Here is a 20769-nt window from a genome sequence, read left to right as displayed (position 1 = left end):
AAACCCCCTCAATGACCCATAACAGTAACATATTACAGCTCCCTTTAAATAACTGTGCGAGCTGCAGTTCCTTTGTCTCTCTGGCAGCAGACGAGCCGAGGCACCGGGACCGGCTCCGCGTCTCCGGGATGTGCCAGAGCTCCCAAAACCAGGAGGACACGTCGGGATGGGGATGGGGGGATGAGGATGAGAGACCCAGCAGCTGTGGGAGAAGGGCTGGCAGGGAGAACAGGGCAGAAAGAGCAGCTCAAGCTCCAAAGATTTCGGCTGAGATTTAATCCCATCCTCGCTCCCGTGGCCCGAGCAGAGCCGACCTCTCGATCCCGAATCCACGGTGCTCCCGAGCACAGCTGTATCCCAACAGAGCACCCACAGCTCCCAACAGAGAACACAGAGCACACACAGCTCCATTCCCAACTGCCCCTGCAGCAGGAAAACCCGGGGGCAGAGCATTTTTCCCGGGGCACCAAAACAGAGCCCGTTCCTTGGAGCCCTCGGACGCCTCTGTGCTTTTTTGGGGGCTGCAAAGGACTCCAAGTTCTCGTTTGCCACGTGCCAGACAAAAAGTTAAAGCGCAAAACTCCCCACACTGTCACCCCTGAAAGCCCCAAGGGGAGGACAGGGCTTATTTTATTTATTGTGCTATATGTATTTATTCATTCATCCCATTGAAGGGAAGAACGAACAGGAGGAAGAACCGCCCAGGATTTCGGTTCGTCGGGACGGGAGGATGAAAATTAACAGGATTTTTTTTTCTGCTTTCTTTGCAGATTCAAAGCCATCAGCTCAGCTGTTACTCCACAAAAACCTCCTTAAAACACTGGCCTTGATTTCCAAGTACAATAAAGCACCTTCGTGCTTTCATGCAGAAGGACCCCGTGGCTGCCCTCAATCTCCAGCACATCATTACCCACCCCCCCAGTACCTGGCACCCAACACTCCTGCACCTCCCAGGCAGCACCACAGCCTCGTCCAAAGGGCTCTGTCCCTCCCAGGAACTGTTGCAGATAAATTTAAAATGCAAAACCAGAAAAATTTAAATTTTTAAAGAACTCTCTGGAGTGCTGAAGACCTTTTTTTTTTCCCCCGCTTCAAACCGGGAGCAGACCCAGATTATTCTTTCAACAGCATCGCTTCAGATTTGTGTTTATGCACCAAAACCAGCAGAGCTGGGGCCAAACTGCCTAAAATAGATTTAAAAACCAGTGGGTGAGATGAGAACGTGACAGGAACACACACAACCCACCCACAACCCACCCACAAACACGGAGCTCCTCGTTCCTCACTCCAAGCTCTCTCCTGCCCTCACAAACCCCACAAATGCCTTGATTTTCCGTGGATATTACTGGGAACGAGGCTTCCCAGTGACCCTCAGATTTGCACACACACAGCAGAAGCTGCTCTGCACCTGCACACTGTGAAGGGACGGGGGGACAAGGGGATGTTCCCTTCGGACAATCCCACAACGGGGTTTTTTTAAAGGGCGAATCCGGAGCCCGTTTTCCGCAGGAAAAAACCTGTCCCTTCCTTCTCACCAAATTCCCCAAAAAACAGCAGCCAAACCAGGCTGAAGGAGCTGCTCTGACAGCAGCAGTCGGGCTGGGCAGGAGAGAAGGAAAGGCAGTAAAAAAGATCCTAAAACAACCTTAAAAATGTGCTGCTTCGGACGGACTTTCCCGCACGTGAAATCCCGAATCCCGAGTTTTCTGCACACGCCAACCCCTGGAGGATTTCCAAGTCCCTTTCTCTCCTAATGTTTGCTTTATTCCGGAATATTCCCCCCCAGCCCTATTCTGGCTCCCACTTAACCACACAGAGCTCCTGCAAACAGGAGATTTTCGGCTTTTCCCCAATTCCCACAAATCCCCCCAGCCCTGAGCCCGTTCCCTGCCGTGTCTCAGATCCCACCAGGACAAGATCCCCCCCCTCCATCCCACCAGGACGAGGAATTGGGGTGCAGCCCTCTGGATTCCCTTTGCTCCAGGTGCCTTCCTGGATTTTTAGCTCTTAATTCCTCACAGATAACGAAGCAGGAGGATTTTATTAGTGCGGGGAAGTGGGTGCTGCTTCCTCCCCTCACCTTCAGCCAATTCCCTGATTCCCAATAAACCAGGAAATGCTGCCGGGGACACTTTACAGGGAGCCATTTAAATGAGAAGGAAACGAGGTGTTTGTGCTGCAAACCCAGGTATTAAATACATAAGAAACCATTTAAAACCATCTCTGCTTCCAAGGACGCCAGGAACCTGAAGCACAGGGATATTTCAGTTCCCCCCAAAAAAACCCAGGAAGATCTCACTCAAAAAAAAAAAAAATTCCCTCCTGCAAAATTTGTTTTTGAAGTGTGGGGGGAAAAAAAAGTTCCTTTTGTTTATGGATTTATAAATAAAAATCCATTTTTATTTATAAATAATAAGTAATAAAAAACAAAGAAATTTTTATTTATAAAAGTAAAAATCCATTTTTATTTCTAAAAATAAAAATAGAGAGGCAGGGAGGGGGGAAAAAAACTGTTTCTTTTAATCAAAGCCAGAATATTTAAGGAGGTTAAATGGGTTTATTTTTCGCGTTAAAAAGGGGATGTTTTGAAAACGCTCCTCTAAAATTTAAAAAAAAAAATAAATAAAAAAAAAAAAAAAAGAAAAAAAGAAAAAAATCAACCCAAAAGGCCTCGATCACCAAATAAATTATTTAGCTCTTATATAAACCCCGGCGTGAAACGACAAACATTTCTGTCACTTTTGCAGGGCCCTGATTACGGTGCATTATGTTCCCTCTAACAGCTTTTCCCCGGCATCATCACTAATGGATTTTATAACATGCTTTATAACAGGTTATTAAGGAATATGGCTATAGCTGGTAATCGCTGTATAATATGAATAAAGCATTTAAGAAACGGCCCCTTCATTTAAACCGTTAACTGGGAAAAGTGTGCCCTTATGGATAAGGGAGATCTCTGGGCAGGGCTTCCATCGCCCCAAAAAACCGGATTTTGGAGCGTTTCTCCCCCGTTTTCCCGGTGGTTTTTTAACCACCAAACCCCGTTTCATCCGTCATTATTCTCCAAACCTCCCACAAGAAGCGAGTGTCCCCCCCCCGGGACTGTTTTCCCTTCCCTCTGATGAGTCATTTCTTCCGGGCGACGGCGCCATAAATTCTCCCAAAGTTCAAGCTCGCCGTGCACGGGCCATTGCCGAGGCTCCCGTGTCATCTCCCGCCCGTGTTTACGGCCTCTCCTTCCCCACACGCCTCCCCTGCTCCCTCAGCCCCGGCACTGAATCATCCCAGCCCTGAGCCCGCTCTCCCCATCGGCAAAATCCCCGTTGGCGTCAACGGGAACGCGGGGAAGGGGCTCTGAGGGTGGGGATGGATCCCTCAAACCCGGTCCTGTTTGGGGGATCTGGATAAGGATAAAAACTGAGGGGCTGCAGAGGTGCTGGGGTGAGGGAGGGAGGGATAAAATTAACGGGGTGACTGGGTGGGTGTTTGTAAATCTGCCCCCGGGGGGGGGTTGGAAAAGTCCGGGAAAAGGAAAATGTGTTGTCGTCTCCCCCCAGTTAAGGGATGGGGTTTTGGGGGTTTTTGTGGAGCAACCAGCCTGGCACTGTGGGAGAGCCAGGATCCTGCAGGATCCCTGTGCCCAGCATCCCATATCCAGGATCCTGCATTCCATACCCTGTGTCCAGCGTCCCACATCCAGCATCCCATATCCACTATCCAGGATCCTGCCTCCAGCATCCTGCATCCCACATCCTCAGCCCCACATCCAGCATCCCACACATCCATCCTGCAACCCATATCCTACATCCTGTATCCCACATCCAGCATCTCATACCCATGTCCCCCCATCCAGCATCCCACAGCCTGCACTTTTCCTCCTGTATCCTGCATCCTGGACCCCACATCCAGCATCCTGCATCCCAAATCCCTCATCCAGCATCCCATATCCCACATCCAGCATCCTACATCCCTCATTTCCAGCATCCCATATCCCACATCCAGCATCCCAAATCCCTCATTTCCAGTATCCCACATCCCTCATTTCCAGCATCCCATATCCTGCATCCAGCACCCCATATCCCACATCCAGCATCCCATATCCTGCATCCAGCATCCCATATCCCACATCCAGCACCCCATATCCCACATCCAGCATCCCACATCCCTCATTTCCAGCACCCCATATCCCACATCCAGCATCCCATATCCCACATCCAGCACCCCATATCCCACATCCAGCATCCCACATCCCTCATTTCCAGCATCCCACATCCCTCATTTCCAGCATCCCATATCCTGCCTCCAGCACCCCATATCCCACATCCAGCACCCCATATCCCACATCCCACATCCCGCACCCCACATCCCGCATCCCGCGCGGCGGGCGCGTGTCAATCCCGACTCCACAAGCAGGTGGCAGTGGCGACATTTCCCGACGAGGCTTCCCGGCTGGAAATGTCCAAAGGCGGGAGAGGAGGAGGGGGGAGGAACAACCCTCGCGCAGGAACAAACACACGCGAATAAATAACCCGGCGGAACGTGAACTTCTTTTGCCTCTATCAGATCATTGTTAACAGCTAATAAAATATCAGTCTGCGGGGACGCGAGATAGAACCAATCCCCTAATAAAGAGAGTCAAAGGAAGGAAATTAGATCTGCCGGGTTTTTATACCTTTCCAATAAAGTGATGGATCTGGAGGTTCAGGGCGATCGTTGCCTAAAAAAAAAAATAAATTAAAAGTGGAGCCCGGGTGTGCCAGCAGGTCAGGGCAGGGGGCTGGGGGGACACGGCCCCACCACGCAGCCCATTCCCACCCCAACCAGGGCTTGATGCTTTCTAAAAAGGGCCCATCAGCCAGTGCCACACGTCAGATGTGAAAAACCCGGATGAAAAAGTGTCGCGGGCTCCGCTCCGCTCTCGCGCCGTAATTAATTAATATCAACCGAATTAATCGCGGCGAGTTAAGGGAAATGTTATTAAACAAGGCGCGGGCACAAACGCCCCGGCAGCCCCCTCCCACCAAACGGGAGCGTTTGCAATATTTGCCTGCAGCCGACGACAATAAATCCTCTCAAATTTGCCTCCCAAGGTCAGCGGGAGCGGGAGCCGCGTGTCTATGATTTTCGAGTTTACCTGCTGGAGGAGAGAGAGGGGTCAGTAAATTATCCTCCCAATTCAGCCTAATTGAATGGCCCCGTGGACGTCGGGGCTCGGAGCTGGAGGGAGCACGAGGACACACTTGACAGCCCCCATCTGTCAGCCCCGAGGAGAAGGGCCAGGTAAATGGGCTGACAGGGGGGGAAGACACACCACGTGTGCGAGGAGAAGAGCGAGAGTGCCAGAGGAAGGAGGACAGAGCCACCTCCACCACCGGGGAAGCAACTTCCCTCCTTCCTTTAGTGAGTGGAACCCGCAGCTGACGGGGGAAGGTGGAAGCCTGGCCGGGAGCTCGTTAGGGATTCTCCTCCTGGTGAGAGGAGATGTTCCCAAGCAGAGCTGGTTGCGCTGCTCTGGAGCAGGACAACTTGCAGGGTTTGCCAAACTGGGCAAAGAATGACAGGTTGATGCCCTCGAGAGAAATGGATTCCTGGTGCAAACCCACTGGAGCAGCCAAAGCTGCAGCCCAGGGATTGCACAGTGTCCAGGGGGGCTTTTATGCAGAGGCCTCGAGGGTCTTTATAGGAGTTTTAGTGGCATTAATCCCGTTTTGGGGATGGAGGAAGCAAAGCAAAGCCATTTGCTCCAAATGACTCAGTGGAGACCAAGAACCAACTGCTCTGACAGCTCCTCCCGAGCCTGATCCCAAGGGATGGGCAGAGAGGAGCATCCATCCTGCTCGGAGCACAGGGACAACTCCAAGCTGGCTCTCAACACCCAGTGGGATCCAACAACACCCAAATCCCTGTGGCAGGCCTTGGAAAAAGGAACACCACAGGGATTGAGGGGTACAGGGATGGAGCAGAAGGAAAACCTGGAGCCACAGAACCTGTTGTACCAATGCAGCCCTGCAGAAACATAACAAATATATTGGTTTTGTAGTGGTTTTTTAGAAGAGGGGCCAGGAAAAGTCGGGTGAGGCCTCAGAGACGAGCTGGTTTTCCACAGAGGAGTCCCTTTATTCGGGAATTTTTCCTCACATTAATTTTTCCTCGCATTCAGCAGCTCCTGCCAGAGCACATCAAACACACGGCAGCGTTCCCGAGTCACTCCTGGGAAAAGGGAGGGTGGGAAGAGGGATGCTGGGTGTTGTCACGGGGTTTAATCAATGAGCAAACCAAGGCAAAGCGTGTTCCACTCTCGCCTCCAACTCACCAGCTGAGTTCAAACAGAAAGCAGCAATTTTTACTATTAATCTCGCTTTAAACCACAGGAAAACAGCACACACAGCTCGCTGTGAGGGAGCCCAGAAGCTTCACATCCCTCACTGTGTCATTAGTGCAGGGCCCAAGCGAAGGTCTCCACCGATGTTTTGGTGAGCAGCTGATTAAACATCATTTAGTGGCCCGGCATTCCTGTGCACTTCCCAAAATAGCAGGATCCCAGTTAAGTGCTGGAGACTCCCGAAGACAAAGTGGAACCTTGAATGGACAGCACTGTCTGACAGGTAACATCGTTTTTAAAGAGCAAGACCAGAGGTTCAGAAAACTCCTGAGGGGGTGACAGGACGTTCTGAGCCTGCGGGTGACAAGAGGTGGCAGAACACAGCCTGAAATCCAGCTGAGCAGTGTCCTGGAATCCAAACAGCACAGGAAAGGTCTTCCTGGATAGCTGTGGACCAAGGAAAGGGGTGGCATCCCATCCTCCTGCCCCTGCATCCCTCTGGGACCCACCATGGGGAAGGGGACGAGCCCCATCCTCACCAGCACATCTCCAAATCTGAGGCTGGGGAAAAGTCTTGCCCAGAAAAAAAAAGCCAATTAATTCCTCCACTTGGCTGAGGGGCCTTTTCCTCCCTGTCCTTCCCAGCAGGGAGAGTTCAGAGGAGCTCTTTGGATCAGTGTCTCCCTCCATCCCTGAGAAGCTCCCCAGGCACCCGGAGAAGCGACTCCAGCTCACACATTTGGCTCTTGCTGCCTTCAGAGCCCCAACTCCTGAAGGTACAAGACTTCCTGAGGATCTTGGCATCTTTTAAGCAGAAAAGAAAGTGGGAGGCCAACAGTTCTCAGTTCCACAGGGGACAAAACCCCTGAGGATTGGGAAAACCAGCCCTTCTTAATCCATACCCGCTTCCAGTGGCCTCTCCTGGGAAGAACAGAGAACCAGGAGGAGAGAGAGGGCTGACATTAAAAATACAAGGGGGGAACAACCTGCACAGCTCACTTGGAAGGTGGAATAGGAAGCAGGGAACGTGCTGTGGTTCAAATTTCACAGCAAGGAGCAGAGCAGGGGCCTGTGGCCACCCCAGAGGATGTGAGTGACACTCAAGGTCTTCCCAACCTGGAGATCTCCCTCTGCCTTTGAGTTCTGCATGAGATGTGGATAATGAGGAATTGCCAAACTCACGGAATTTTATGGGGTATTTCTATTTATACAGTGCTTTGTAAGGGTGTTTTAGGAGTTCATAAGGTACCATGGGAATACAGGAGGCACTGGAGGAGACCAAGCACTGCTATCACCACTCTGGGACTCCCTTCCAATGTAATTCCAGCACAGTCAGTCATTCAATTTTAATCACAACTAATGCAGTGCCTTTTACACCGAGAGGTTGTGCTACATTCTAATCCATTTTGTAATTAAGCATAAATTTTAAGGATTCAACTGAGCACAGCCATGAACTCAGGGTTTACCCAACGCCTTTGATGCCAAAGGGTGTCCCTGGGTAATGAACAGGCTTAAAAAGACCTGGCTGAGGGATGGAAAAGGCTCCCAGTCTCTGGCACGAGGGCTTATCTGGGAAACAATGTAAGGAATAAAGCAGCAATGCCATAAAGATAAGGTGGAGAGGCAGGAGGGGTTTTTTTTTAAGGAAATGTTTAAGAATAGAGAAAAAGAACGACCTGATTTAGAACAGAGCAGGAAAGGGAGGGTTTGACCCCTAAGAGGAAAATCCTGGAAGAGGCAGGGAGAGCTTGAGTGTTATATTATATTTAGCTTTCATTTTGGGCATCTTCCAGTTCCTCCAGTTAACATCTTTTCCACTGGGCAGGGCCAGGATGGACCTGAGCCTGCACATCCTGGTGGGAATGGTCTTTCCCATCCTCCAGTTTGAAGTGGACTGGATCCCATCCCTGTCCAGGCAGGCCCAGGGTGGGAGGTATTGGCAGGGGCTGGGCAGGGATCTGCTCCCTCTGATTTTGATGAAGTAGCAAAAGAACATAACGAGCCCCTCAGGTCTGACTCTTTTCCCTGTCCAGGGAAAAACAATTTAGCCTGAGAACTTGAAGTCGGGAGAAGATGAGATCTTTCTCTCCCTCTCTCTCTCTCTCTGCAGTTTGGTCAATTTAAACTAGATTTCATTAGGGATAATTTTAAAATCCGAACATTTTTAACCAGAGCCAGGATTTTAAATGTCCTGAACAGTCTGGCTGCAGGAGTTTGGAATGCTGCAGGAATTGCTGCCATTTGCAGAATCTGGCAGCAGGCTCTGGGATGGTTTTGAGCATCTCCATCCCCCAGGATGTGCTCCCAGCTCCAGCCCCACCACCTGCACCCAACCCAGCCACTGTCAGCAGAGGGCAACGAAGCCCACGCAGCAAACCCCACGCCAGCACCTCCCAGAAGGCAGAAAGCACCATTTTTTTCACCCCAGTTACACCAAATCCACCTCCAGCCCCAAATCCGGGAGCGGGTTTCTCCGTCTGACAACGGAGCATCTCCCTTGTGTTCACACAGGGCAAAGTCCCATGTAAACACTTTGCTCCCCCCAGCAGAGAAGTGCCAGCCTTTCCAAACTCCCCCTGCACCCGCAGGGTTGGGATCCATCCCTCTGTCTACCCCTCATTCCGGGGAGGTTTAATTTGCTTCCCTCCCGAGGCGAAGCCGAACCCCGCGCGTGCACCCGCAGTTGCTAAGGAGAAAAACATCACCCTGGGCCACATCCTCCCAAAACTCCCCAGTGAAAGCCGAGCCCTCCGGCTGCCACAGGGCACCACGAGGCAGTGAACTCCGTGTGGCCACCGGGAACAGGCTGGAATGATTTGGTTTTGACCGCCGGATGACCTCGAGGGCCGCCCGGCCTGATGGACAGTGGGACCATTAGTCCTTTTAACACACATTCTTTTTCCCCCAAACGCAGACATCCCTCGGCAGAGAGAGAGAGAGAGAGAGAGCACCATCTAAACCAGCCATGACCCTGCCCGCTGGGTTATGGGCCCTGAGGCGAGGGGGGATTCATCCCGGGGAGGAAGGGAAGGCGACAGCTCGCCTTTCACAAAGAGCCCCCGAAACCCCCCCCCCCCCCCCCCGAGCCTGAGAAAGGCCCTGACACAGCCCCGGGAAAGGGAGGCTGCAGAGCTCCACGTTCCCAACAAAAGGGGAGAGGCAAAACCTCTCTTTGTGTTTCCCACTGCTGGGATTGGGGGGGGGGTTTATCCCAAATCAACCCCGAGCATCCCTGAAGGTGCCGTGGCGCTTTTATCCGAGGGTGAAACCTTGGCTCCTTCCCTCTTTGCCCCCCTCTCTCTTCCAGCAAGGCGTAATTTTTTTGGCCTTATTATTCCAAGGAAAATGAGGCAAGAGCGAACGAGCCCTGCTGCTAATAGAGCAGAACAACCTATTAATCCAGAGCAAAATTAAGCAGCACAAAGGTTAAGGAAACCAGAGTCTTGCTGGTTTTTAACCTCATCACCGAGGCCTGAGCCCAAAGAGGTTTTTTTTTTCCACTGGCTCTAATGAGATTTAGACCAGGAGATTTAGGTGCAATCTGTAGATATCCAGAGGTGTTTTGCCTCAAGAGGAGGAGAATTTCAGGAATACCTTCATTTTCCTGCCTTCTTGCAGACCCCCAGTGCCCGCAGCTGCCTCAGTTTCCCCAGCTGAAAAGTGAGGGTAATGACTAATCCATCAGGTTTCTCACAAAGGACGTGTATGAAGTGCTCCAAGACTACCAGATGGGAGAGAATAAACCCCACAAATTGCTGCAAACACACTGTTATTACCCACATTTACTCTGCCAGAAGAAACGCTGAATTCCGCTGGCAAAATCAACACAAAACAACAAAATGTGCTTCGAGGGGGAGAGGGAGAGGGAGAGAGGGATTTTCTGCCCCCCTGCCCCGAAGAGATGATTCATTCCATCTAAAAATAAAACGGGTAAATAAACACAGACGCCAAGGCCACAACATGGGGGCAAAAAAAAAAATATCATAAAAATCAAGCTTTTCATCTGCCTTTGCAGTGGCTGCAGCAGACAGAGCCCTGCCTGTCCCGAGCCCATTTTAATTTCCCCCTCGGGATGACTGACAAGCCACGCTGAGCTAAATGAGGAAACATCTGTCTGACTTTCCAAAAGCTGGCACTGGGTGCTGGAGCCACGTTCCCAAACCCCTCCGGAGTTGGAAAGTGGGGCAGGACCAGGGCTGAGACCTCCAGACTTTGCTCAGTGTCTCCCAAGCCCCTCCAGAGCTGGAAAGTGGGGCAGGACCAGGGCTGAGACCTCCAGACTTTGCTCAGTGTCTCCCAAGCCCCAGTGGAGATGGAAAGTGGGGCAGGACCAGGGCTGAGACCTCCAGACTTTGCTCAGTGTCTCCCAAGCCCCAGTGGAGATGGAAAGTGGGGCAGGACCAGGGCTGAGACCTCCAGACTTTGCTCAGTGTCTCCCAAGCCCCTCTGGATCTGGAAAGTGGGGCAAGACCAGGGCTGAGACCTCCAGACTTCACTCACTACTCAAGATCCAAGCTTGGGAAGGAGCAAAATGCAGGACTCAGCCTGTTTTCCCCACACTCACAGAGAAATTCAGCTCCAAAGAGCCCCCAAAACTCCCCCCCACACGCACACTGCAGCTTGTTTTGGGAAGACCAAGAACACAGGGAGCCTTATAATTCCTCCTAACAGGAGGCAGCGAGAACCTTCGGCCGCCTCCAGCCTCTCTCTGCCCAGGAAAGCCTTGCAGGGGCCTTTTAATTATTTTTTTAAAGTCCTTCCCACAGCCCCTGACATTGTGCAGGCCGGGGCTGTTTGTTTTCTCTGGCACGGTGGCTGTACAGTAGAGTGTGCCTGACCCCTGGGCTCTGGTGGGAAGTGTGTCTAATGCTCCTACAAGGTAACCTTTTCACTGGAGTTTTCTTGGGTGACCCCAGAGTCCCATCTGTCCGAGGCCCAACTCCTACGGCATGTGGAAAATGCAGCTGGCCCGGCTCCAGAATGCCTCCTGCAAGACCGACCCATCTGCATCTTTTCTGCTTTATCCCACTCTGCAGTATGGCACATTTCCCCCCTTTCTCCCTCCCAAACGAGCTCCAAAATTAACCCTTTTTTTCCACCCAGGCACGAAGCAAAAAAAAACGAGCTGGAGGAAGTTTAAACTCCCTGCAACCCACACGAACCCCACAGCGGCTTCGGCTAAATTATAATTATCCCCCGAATTTGCTTTGTAGTGGTTGAGAAAAATCACCCAGAGCATCGTTCCCTGCCTTCCCCCAGGAGGGTTTCTCCATCTCATCTCGCCCCCAGTCCCTGTTTGGCCGTTGGCAGAGCCACTGCCACTGTGGGGACAATGAGATGCTGCTTCAGGGACACGACGAGAACAGAGAGTTGCCCAAAGGCAGCAATTACTGGTAAACTGCAGCCACCAGGGACCGGAGGAAAAACCATCAGCTGGGTGAGGGCTGTGCCATGGAAGAGTGCATTTCCACTTGGAGGAAAAACAACAGCGGGCCTGGGTTCTTTGGGGAACCTTCTTAATAGGGAATTAGTGGCTGGAGATCTCTGGAGCACGAGCAGAGGGAGGCTCGAGCCCGGAGCGCCACATTTGCAGCACCAGGCTCTGCTTGGGTTTATCCATGTTTTAGTAATTAGCCAAATATTTGCAGCAGAGAACTGCAGAGAAATCCTCAGCCTCGAGTTGAGAGTCGACGGGCACAAAAAAGGACCGGCCTGTCCTTTAAAACCGGCTTAAAACCAGGGGGAAAAGGGCAAAAATGAAGCTGCATTTGTTTCGCAGGTCTTTGCCACCTCATCCCAGAGTTTGGGGATTTCCCTCCTGCCTCCCCAGGAAACCCTGGGCAGCCCGAGGAACAAGGACTGACATTCAGACACCTTTGGCCACACGTGAAATTCCTGGTTTTCTGCTTCATTTAGATGAGTAACATTTCAAAACAAACACCGGCACCCCCCAAAGCTGTCCCTGCGCCGCGGGGGGAGCTCACCTGAGAGGGTCAGAAACCCTCCCGTTGCTTTATTTTAACAGGGTTAAAACTGCCCTTTTACAACAGAGGGGCAGAATCCAACCCCAAACTACCCAGGAGTGAGGATCCACCACCCACAGGCACCTCGGAGAAATCCCAACTTTCATTAACAAATTACGAGCAAGCCTCGGTTCCCGCAGGCTACAGCACATAATAACCCAGGAATCCACTTCAGTGTATTCACAGGATTAAGGCTGTACCAAGGGCTGATAATTAAAAGAATCCTGATAAAGACTCTGCCAAAAATTAATTAATAAAAAGAGGAATAAGGGCTGTAACAGGAGATCTGTGGTCTCCATAGCCCGGCTCGCGCAGTCAAACAAATCCCTTCCGCTCGCTGGCACTCCGGGGATGTGAAAACTTCTGGAAGGGCAGAGAACGGGGCTGAGTTACCAAAGCAGAGCTTTTCTATCCTGTTTAGGCTCTGACACTTGAAATCCAAGGCAGCTGCTCCGTGTATCCCGACCTCGCTCCTTCCCCCCTCTCCCGTCGCTCCCTCCTCCTCCTCCTTTATTTTTAAACTTCGAGTTGTTCTTTTTCTTCTTTTTTTTTTTTTTCCTTTTGCAATCAGGGAAAAAAAATGGCAGCCATTAGAAACACTAGTTAGGGACTTAGTCCAAAATCAATTTTAATTAAAAACACCCCGCTTTAATGTTGAACATGGCCATTTTTAGCACTGCTGCTGGCGAGGCCGGTCGGGGCTGCTCTGCCACCAGGGAAGGACTTTCCACCAGGAACAACCTGGGTATTAATGGGAGGGGGGGGCTCATGGAAAGCCTCGGGGGTCACAGAAACCCTCTCCTTGCTTTCAGCCCTCTCTGAGCATTAGGGTCATGGTGGGATGCCTCCCGTTTTGGGGAGGGGGTTGGTGAGGGGGGTGTGGGGGCAAATCCACCCTAAAGAGCCACCTTGTGGGTTTATGAGTGGCTGTGACCCAGAGTCAGTTGGTCACACGCAGCCAGTGCCCATTACCAAATCAATAAGCATTAAATCAACCTCATTTTCTACTATTTAAATTAACTATAACTGTTTTAATTGCAGATTCATAGCCTGCAAACTGCTTATTACGCTTTACATTATAGCTGAGATTTGCTTGCACGTTACAGACCATTGAGAGCACTCTACAAACCCAGCCCTGTTGAAACCTTCCTCCCCCTCAGCCTCTCCCCATTAAACCCAGGGAAAGGGGAGGGAGGGCTGGGAACACACGGCGTGGGAGCTCAGCACAGGGGAATGGTCACCACGGGCTGGAGCAAGAGGAGAGGAATTAAGGGCTGGTTCTCGGGGTGAAACTCTGGGAAATGGGGTCCCCCAGCACTTGGAGGAGGTGGTGGAGTTATAAATCCTACAGAAGAGCCCGTGTCCCAAAGGGCAGCACTGCTGGAGAGAGGGCATGAGCCACTCAAGGGCTAAACCAGGCTGAGGATGGGGGTTATCCCCAAGGTGGGGTTTCCCAAAGTCTTGGAAGGAGGAACTCAGCCCCAGGGAATTCAGGATCAGGGTCAGATCCTGCAGATTCCCACGGGGCAGGAGGGAGCCCAGCCACCCCCACAGCACTGCAGGCCTCGGGGCTTCAACACAAAAGTGCCTTGCTCAGGCCTGAATTGCATTTCTCCCCAACTTCCAGACTGTTCTCCAGCAAAAACACTTCCAATTAAAAAAAACCCCCACAATTAAAAATAACAATTATTTTAAAAAATATTATTTAAAAAATATTATTTAAAAATATTATTTAAAATATTATTCAAAAATATTATTTTGAAAATATTATTTTAAAATATTATTTAAAAATATTATTTTGAAAATATTATTTTGAAAATATTATTTTAAAAATATTATTTTAAAAATATTATTTTAAAAATCCCCAATCATTTTAAAAAATCCCACCCCGTTTTTATGGCGGAAGCTTTTTAGAACCGCCTTTTTTTGGGTTTTTTTTTTTAGAAACTTTTCTTCTTTCCTAGGGAGTGCAAGCCCTGATTTTGGCCCTGGGCATGGCTCTGACATTTTGCCTCGTTCCCATCCTGCCTGGGAGACAAGGAGCAGCCTGTAGGTGAGCGGGAGGGGGTTCATTTTTTATGGATGTCGGTGTCCCGACACCAGGGCTGGACAGGCTCGTCCCTGGGTCAGTGGCAATGACCCCAAGAGCACTAAAACATGCTCAGAGTAAACACTCGAGGGTGGGCAGCGAGGGGCTGGTCCTGGCTCAGCCTCCCCCTCTCCCACCAAGGCTCTGGGGGTCCTGGGCCACCCCCAGGGACCCTCTGCCACTGCCAGGCCGGGTTGGAAGGGGCTTGGAGCAACCTGGGCTGGTGGGAGGTGTCCCTGCCCATGGCAGGGGTGGAATGAGATGCTCTTTAAGGTCCCTTCCAACCCAAACCATCCTGGGATTCCACGAGGGACTTTTGTAGGAAGCTCCTTACAAGGTCTTCTCGCTGCTCCTCACCCTGTGAGAGCCCAGAGGAGGGGACAGGAGCCTCTTCCATGGAACAATATTGGCACATTTGGTGTCTCCTTTGGAGCAGCCTGGGCTGGTGGGAGGTATCCCTGCCCGTGGCAGGGGGTGGCACTGGGTGGGCTTTGAGGTCCCTCCCAACCCAAATCATCCCACAGTTCTTTAACTTCCACCTAAAGCCGTGGGTGTCTCAAACCAAGCACCATCAACCTCCCACTGTCAGAGGAAGAACCATCAGGAGGCAACACAAGGAAAGAGGGATCTGCTGATCCTCCCAAAGGTGAGACCAAGGACCAGGGGGGCACATCCAGCCTCTTCTCCTTCCACACCAACCAGGGCTACATGGCTCCAGGATCTCCAGCTCCCCATCTCCTGATGCACCTTCCCAGCGCCTCCATCCTCCTCCCCCTCCCATTCCCACAGTCCCAGACCAGGAACTCGTGGCTCAGGGACTGCACTGAACCCCCAGCTCCCTAACAAGGTTTTCTCAGCATCACCACATCTATCTTCCCTTTTTTTTTTTTATTTTTTTTAATCTTTGCCTCTTGCCAGGCCAGAGCACCCAGGGAAAGATCAAACACTTAATACCAGCAGGCTGCCCTTCGTGGGGAAGGGCTGTTTACAGGACCTTGCTCCAATCTCTGGGGTCTGAGCAGGAGAAATTGAATTCTGGGCTCCCAGATTTTCTCTCTGCACAGCTGGCTCCATAACAGGAATTCTGCCTGCGTGCTGGGGATAGGCCGGGACCACTTTAACAGCTAATTTCAGCACAGCAAGAATTAGCTCATCCATAAATGACAGCAGGCCTGCAGCTCCTCTGTCCTCTCCAATGCCCAAAGCACAGATTAGCGATAAAAATATCTGATTTTCTAGATGCTGTACTTGATAATAAGCTGCTGAATTCCCCTGGATGGATTTCTTAAACAGTCCCTTTTACTCCACAACCTGCCCTCGCCCAGAACTGGAGTTTCCAAGGCTACACCAATGGCCAGGCCCCCATCTGTGCCCCCCAGGCCCCGAGGTGCAGCTCCCCTGGGACAGTTAAGAGCCAGGATTAGTGAGCTGACCAACCTCCCAAGCTTTCCCGGGTCTCCATTACTGCCCAGAGCACCTCTGGAGCCGTCTGAGCACTCTGCAGGCATTAACAGGGCAGGGGGGGCTGGGATCTCCCCCCAGCACAGCCCTGCTCCGGCTCCTGCTCCCGAGAAACGCCAGAAAATATCCCAGGGAGAGGCCTGGCTGCTGGGCAGAGCAGCCCAGCACCACCAGGTCTCCCTCCCCAGCCTCTTCTTCCTCAGCAGTGGAAGAACAGCAGGAATTAAAAGGAATGTGCAAAGAGGTAAATAATTAAAACCAGATTTGGAAGCCGAGGAGACACCAAAAGGTGCCAATGTTCTTCCATGGAAGAGGCTCCTGTCCCATCCTCTGGGCTCTCACAGGGAGAAGACACTGTAGGGAGCTTCCTACAAAAGTCCCTCGTGGAATCCCAGGATGGTTTGGGTTGGAAGGGACCTTAAAGATCATCTCATTCCACCCCTGCCATGGGCAGGGACACCTTCCACCATCCCAGGTTGCTCCAAGCCCCTTCCAACCTGGCCTTGGGCACTTCCAGGGATCCAGGGGCAGCCACAGCTCCTCTGGGAAATCCATCCCAGCCCCTCCTCACCCTCACAAGGAAGAATTCCTTCCCAGTATACCAAACCTTCCTAATAACCTGAACCTGCTCTCTTTCAGTTTAAAGCCTCTTCTCCCACCACTCCGCTTCGCTCCAACCCCACCCTCGGGTTTTGCTCCGAGGGAAAGGTCGCCCAACTTGCCGGAAAACCTTTTCCCAGGCCGGGCTGTGAGCTTGGAACGCTCAAACCCCTCACACTGCTGGGCTGAGTGATGCTGAACAACCCTCAGGATCCCCGAGGAAGGCGAGAAAAATGAGGGGACGCCCCGGGGCTCTAATGGGGAGGCAAAAGGTCCCCGCCCAGGTAGGAGAAAAGGCGCAATAAAATGGCCAGATTTGGCTTAACGGGTAATTAGAGAGTTAATAAAAGCAGGCCCCTTGACACTGCAGGGCCCAGCGACACGGCCCCGTGTCACGGCAGCTCCGTGACTTTTTCCCGGGCTGGCCATTGATCCAGGAGACGGGAACGGCTCCGGACTGGATCGATGCAGCTGTCGCGGGTCGGCCGCGCTCGCCAACCCGCCCGGCCTCTCACATGAAGGAGTTTCCTGCTCTTGCACTGTGACCCGCCTGGAAATGAAACATCTGGCCATTTACCTCTGCTGCTTTCAATACCCAGATTAATCCACGCTCTAGGAACCGTTTGCCAGAAAGATCCATTTTTCCCTTTTTTTTTTTTGTCTTTTAAAAGGAAAAAAAAAACAAAAGCGGCGGCGAGTTTCGCGGCGGCTCCTCGTGGTCGTGAAGTTTTTATTTTAATTAAAATAAAAGTTCCGGAGCGGAAAAAGAATTAATTAATCAAAACTCTGGCAGCAAGCAAGCCCCGGGTCAAGGACTACACAGCCTGAGATCATCTCTCTCCAACCCCACCAATTCCCAAGCCAAACTTTGATTTTTTTTTATTTATTTTTTTTTTTGGTTTTCGTTTGAAAACAAAACGTGGATTTTTGTGATTTTTATGGCAGAAGATGTTTAGCACAGAGATCCTCCCACACACAACGCACAGACTTCCAAGTGTTTGGAAGTAAAAGCAGGTTGGCAGAGCATCCTGCCCCTGTGGATGGGGCATGGACAGAGCTGGGACATGTGGGGTCCAGCCCAGGGATGTCCCTGTGCCAAGCCAAGGCACTTATTCCTTCCTTCTTCTCTGCCAAACACAGAATTGCACAGAAATAATAGGAGATTCGATCCTTTGTAACAAATTCCATTAAATTTGGCCAAAACTGGCCAAGGGGTTGAAGAAATAAGAGTGAAAGAGGTGACCCCCAGGCAGGAGAGGGATAAAACTGCGACCCCTCAGAAAACCTGGATAAAAGCAAACCAGAGCGAGTTCCTGGCAGGCAGCAAAGGGTGCAGCCAACATCTCTCCTGGTTTGATCTCCCCAGGTATAAATAAATAAATACCTGAGGGGCAACGAGTGTGAGGAAACTCGGGATGGAGGCCACGGAATGACCCCCGGGCGGGGACAGGAATGTCACCACAGCTCAGTGGCCTTGTTTTTCCCCTGCCCCAGCACAGCACACCTGCGGCTCCCCAGCCCTTCCAGCGGGTATAAATCCCCAAACAAAAGAAATCCAGGGGGATTAATATTTAACTGTGCCACCGGGGCAGCCTCAAACATTACCCAGCACCCATTTACAGGTGGCTTTAGAGTGGCTTCCAGCCCCAGAAAGTTTCCACGGACCCAGTCACCCGTGCCCTGCCCAAGAGGGTGTTTTGTGTTTCTGGGAAGAAAGCGATCCATCAGGAGCTGGAATTCGGCCTGGCCTCGCCTGAGCAGCTCCAACCTGACGGAGGAGGAAGCACGGTCTGCTGGGGCCAGCACCAGACTGGAACTGGGGGGACTGGGCTCAAACATCTGCTCGGCCACCGAGTCACCCCCCGGCCCCGGGGGCAGCGCTCGGCCCTCGAGGGGACTCTGCTGGGTCGCAGGGGGGGTGGCTGGGGGGGAAATGGAGGTGGTAAAGGGAAAAGGAAGGTGTCAGAACAAAAGCAGAGTGGCCTGGAAGGTCTCCATGGCTGGGGAGTGTGTTGGGAAGCAGAGGAGAGCGGAGGAACGGCACCACGGCAGTCACAGGGGGGGTGATGGGGAAGAGACCTCCAGCTCTGCCTGACTCCCCATCACTCCCACCACCCCCCAGTTAAACCCCTTTAGTGGTGCAGAGCTGCTGAAACCTCACAAAACACCCTGGGCAGAAAGAGGGAAGGCCCAGAGCCCTGTTCAAGGGGAAAGCTGCTCTTGTTCTCCCTCCTCGAGGTGCCGGTCCCAGCCCTGGGAAAGGCAAAGCGAGGTCCAGTCACCCCAAAACTCCAGCCCTAAAGCCCTCCAGGCACGGATTTCCTCTGCTGGGATTGTCCCAGCTTGGGGAAAACTGGGATTTTTTTTTTTTTAATTGACTTTGCAAATTTAAGTCTCACAAAAAACGCAGGTCTCGTAGTTCTCCTCCTCAAAGCTGGGCTGAGTCACCCTCTGAGACCCAGAACCAGCAACGCTGCACTGGGGCCAAAACACAAAATCCTTCAGAGCAAGGCTGTGCTCTGTGACTTTTCTTCTAAGTGGATGAGAGGGGGGGGAAAAAAAATGTATTATGGAATCTTTTGCAGAATAAGCACGTGAAGCTAAACATACGCTCGATAAACACATCTCCCTGGACCAGACACATCTGTCTGGCTCCTGAATTAACAATTCCTGAGCCTGCCTGGGATAGGTGACTGGCTCAGCCCTTGCACCAACTATTTCCCTGCAAGAAGACGAGCCTGTCAGATTTTTACAGCCTGGGCTGCAGAGACCAGATCCCTGCACTGCGGGACGGGAGAAACGAAAAACATCCAGTTGCTCCTTCACAAGCATTCCCACTTTAACTAAATATTTGCAATGTGTTTATACAGACGGAGCTGCCTGACCTTTTATAGAGAGAGTTGCTCCAGCATCAGCCTCACAGCCCTCCATGGGAGACCTACAGAGTCCCAGAAATGATGTTAAAACACAATAATTATCCTTCCCCCCCCCCCTTTTCGTTCTATCGATGAAGGGAAGGCGACGACTCCTCTCACAAAAATATTGCTGAAGATTCATCTGAGCTGTCGGGGTTTTTTTTCCCCGACTAACAGATTTCCAAGAGGCACAATAAAGTGGAACACAAACAGCAAAGAAGCTTTCAAACACAAATTATTAACTGTGAGCTCCACACGAGGCACCGCAGGCTCCAACCAGGCCGTATCAGATGGAGTTTGCAGGGACAGTTAAACTCTGGGATCTGATACCAAACCGGTTCAAAACCAACCAAATCTGCCCCCCACATATTTTTGGCTTCTTTCTTTTTTTTCATTTTTGCATACAAACACCCAGCACTTCAGAGCACCCAGCCAAGCCTGTGTTTCCCACCCGTTTAAGAGCTGCACCCACTGAGATCCAGGCACTCAGAAAGTGGAGATAAACACTGGCTGGGTGCTCAGTTAGCCAGGGCTGGTTGGGGGCATCGGCTGTTAAAAACATCTTGGAGATTTTATCCCGTTTTCCCCTCCCAGGACTGTCCCTTTTGGAGCCAAAGATCAGACCTTGGGAGCTCTGCCTGGCTGCTGACGTGGCCCAGAGCCGAGGGACTGTCACCGTGCACCGTGGCAGAAAAGGCAATATCAGGTACTGCACAAAAGGCTGCTCAATCCTCCAGAGTCCTTCAAATGTCTTATAAAAACTCCCCTGTATAAATAATCTCTGCGTGGAAGGAGAGGTCCCTGCAGAGATCAGGGCCCTCTCACGCAGGGTGTTTTATGCACACGCCGAAAAAGCCCGTCTGCATTCAGAGGAGATTATATTTTAAACAGGAGATAATGAACCTCATTTTGCAGGTGGGGACAGAGACATAAAGATAATTTGCACGCGCAGGAGCCGCCGCTGCCGAGCTGGGATCCTCCTCTAGGTCCTGTCCACTGCCACAGCCACCAGAGCATCCTCTTCCCTCCCTCGAAATCCCGCTGCCAAGTTCCTCTGGAAAATAATTCCAGCGCTGCTCCGCAGCTGAACTGCCACTCTGGGGCAAATTTCTCTGGTGCAGCCCCCCTCACTTCAGCCGAAATTCAGCCCCCGGGGCACCTCCAAAAAATAATTGGAGGTGAGGAAAAAAAAAAACACACGGCGGCGACGGCTTTTAGGAGTGTACATAAAATATTAAATAATAATAATAATAAAAAAAAAAATAGATAAATTATAGATGTGTGTACAATGCCCAGAGATGCCTCGATTTATACGGTAACGGTTTCCTGAGAGCAGCACAGCTCCAGGCAACAGAAACG

At 51.5% G+C, this 20769-nt stretch overlaps 1 protein-coding gene across 1 annotated transcript in view; it reads right to left on the bottom strand.

Annotated features, from left to right (window-relative positions):
* The window catches only part of SKAP1 (src kinase associated phosphoprotein 1), a 149323-nt gene that overhangs the window by 63892 nt on the left and 64662 nt on the right, over positions 1-20769 (bottom strand). The gene's annotated exons all lie outside the window — the stretch shown is intronic.

The sequence above is a fragment of the Manacus candei genome, unplaced genomic scaffold, assembly GCF_025592945.1.
Source record: "Manacus candei isolate 608988 ecotype Guabito, Panama unplaced genomic scaffold, ASM2559294v1 h1tg000192l, whole genome shotgun sequence".
NCBI classification, from domain to species: Eukaryota; Metazoa; Chordata; class Aves; order Passeriformes; family Pipridae; genus Manacus; species Manacus candei.
This window is presented reverse-complemented; position numbering and strand designations above follow the sequence as displayed.